The sequence below is a fragment of the Rutidosis leptorrhynchoides genome, chromosome 8, assembly GCF_046630445.1.
Source record: "Rutidosis leptorrhynchoides isolate AG116_Rl617_1_P2 chromosome 8, CSIRO_AGI_Rlap_v1, whole genome shotgun sequence".
In the NCBI taxonomy this organism is placed as follows: domain Eukaryota; kingdom Viridiplantae; phylum Streptophyta; class Magnoliopsida; order Asterales; family Asteraceae; genus Rutidosis; species Rutidosis leptorrhynchoides.
Window position 1 is genome coordinate 156,046,443 of NC_092340.1, and position 2,607 is coordinate 156,049,049.

At 36.0% G+C, this 2,607-nt stretch overlaps 1 non-coding gene across 1 annotated transcript; it reads left to right on the forward strand.

The window, feature by feature from the left end:
* Nucleotides 1-1,429: 1,429 nt before the first annotated feature.
* LOC139865275 (small nucleolar RNA R71) lies at nucleotides 1,430-1,536 on the forward strand. The gene has a single exon (XR_011764799.1). It is a non-coding gene; the product is annotated as a small nucleolar RNA R71 (small nucleolar RNA).
* The last annotated feature ends 1,071 nt before the right edge of the window (nucleotides 1,537-2,607 follow it).

Consider the following 2,607-nt stretch of genomic DNA (forward strand, 5'->3'; position numbering starts at 1 on the left):
CTCCATTATCCCTCTAGGATATTTTACTGATCTATCGGCTAGTTGTATGCTTATTCTTGTTGGTTTCAATTCTCCAAGGTCTAGTTTAGCGTATAGTGAATACGACATTAGATTTATACTAGCACCTAAGTCTGCCAATGCTTCTATTGAACTAAGACTACCCAGAAAACATGAAATTGTGAAACTTCCTGGATCTGATAATTTTTCTGGTATCTTATTCAACAGCACTGCTGAACAATTAGCATTCATAGTAACAGCCGAGAGTTCTTCCATTTTCTTTCTATTTGTGATTAGATCTTTCAGAAATTTAGCATATCTAGGCATTCCTGAAATTACATCAATGAAAGGAAGATTTACATTTATCTGTTTAAACATATCCAAAAATTTGGATTGCTCGGCTTCAAGTCTCTCTTTTCTCATCTTACTCGGGTAAGGAAGTGGTGGTTGGTATGTTTTAACATAAGGTTTAGCCTTAACTGTGTTATCTTCATTAACCTTTTCAACTACCGGTTCTTTTTCCTTATCTTGTTCAGGTTGTGGTTCTTGTGGAGTAGGAATAGCTTCATCAGAAATTACAGGTATTTTAGGTGGTTTAAGTGTAATACCACTTCTTGTGGTAATGGCTTTAGCTGTTTTATTCCGGGGGTTAGCATTTGTATCACTAGGTAAACTTCCCGGTTTTCTTTCACCTATCAACCTTGCTAGGGTACTTACTTCTTGTTCCAGATTTTGAATAGAAGCTTGTTGATTTCTAAATGCTTGAGCATTTTGTTCATTGATTTGTTTCTGAGATGTGAAAAAATGTGTTTGAGATTCAACTAGCTTCGTCATCATATCTTCTAAATTCGGCTTTTTATCATCGGTTTGTGGTGGTTTGTTTTGAAAATTAGGTCTTTGCTGGTTGTAAGTATTATTGGATACTTGTTTATTGTTAGGACCTTGTTGGTTGTTGTATGGAACATTTCGATTATAATTCTGGTTTTGATTGTAAATCGGTCTTGGCGGTTGATAATTATTCTGATAATTATTTCCAGGCCTTTGGTTTAGATATGAAACATTCTCTCTTTGTTTCATTGTTAGTTCAATACTAAGACAATCTTTTGTCAAATGTGGTCCTCCACACTGCTCACAACTAATTCGTATTGAGTGTATATCCTTAGTCATCTTTTCCATTCGTCTCTCGACAGCATCTATCTTTGCGGAAATGGAATCTAAGTCAAGGCTAGAATCGGCTCTAGCTGCTTTAGATGATCTAACGATATCTTTTTCTTGGTGCCACTCATGTGAGTGGGAAGCAGTGTTATCAATAATTTTGTAAGCATCAGTTTCTGTTTTCTTCATAATGGAACCACCAGCTGCTATATCTATGTCTTTTCTTGTAGTGATGTCGCATCCTTGGTAGAATATTTGTACTATTTGACAGGTGTCTAAACCATGTTGCGGACATCCTCTCAATAACTTTTCAAATCTTGTCCATGCCTCATATAGAGTTTCATTTGGCTTCTGTGTGAACGTAGCAATTTCTCCTTGAAGTCTCACGGCTTTAGATGCCGGAAAGAATTGTTTAAGAAATTTTTCAACTAAAACGTCCCATGTATCAATCGCCCCTTCAGGTAACGATTCCAACCAATCTTTGGCTTCTCCCTTTAAAGTCCAGGGAAATAACATGAGATATATCTGTTCATCCTCTACTTCTCGGATTTTAAATAGTGTACAGATCCTATTAAAGGTACGAAGATGTTCATTTGGATCTTCCTTCGGTGCACCACTAAATTGGCATTGATTAGTCACCATGTGTAAATTTGTCCTTTGATTTCATAATCTGGTGCATTTATGTCAGGTTGAGTAATTGCGTGACCTTGGCCAGTGCGTTTAGATCTCATTCGGTCTTCCATACTTAGAGGTTCCAGATTCTCCATAATTGAATTTGTTGAATCTGAATCACTAGAGGATTCTAAATTAATGGTTCGTTCCTCAACAATCTCTGTTTGAATGATTGGTGGTTCCGGAGGAAAAATTAATGGTTCAGGATCTATGAATCATCCCTGAATATTCTCCGGATTCTCAATTGTGAGGTCGGGTTCAAAAAATGGATTATCGGAAATTTGAATTGGAGTACTTGGTCGACTGGATGACGATTCTAAAGAAAAATCAACGGCGATAATATTTGCTAGATGTCTTGATCGAGTTACAGGTGGTGAACGTACAAAAGGTGGTGAACGTTTTGCTCGGTGCATTCACTGAATATCCTATTAGTTTTTAAAAAGGAAGAAAAAATTATATAAGTTATCAAATTAATAGACTTTTCTGATTTTGCCCACGTTTCGAATAGCCAAAAGATGCAGCAGAGGGGCAGGATTCGTTTGGTCTCAATATAATTGAGTACTGTTTGGCTCCAATAACCCGGTCCACGTACAAATCCAACTATTACTACGAACCAGAAAATTTTGATGTCTATCAATTTAACCACTTAAAATAAATTTTCGTTTGAAATTTAAAGAAATATTAGATAAGAAATAGAGAAAATTCTAAATCCTAAAAACTAGAATGGCCAGAAATAAGAAAGAAAAAGAGCGCGTCGGTATTAAAATTGGAGAAATAAGAAAG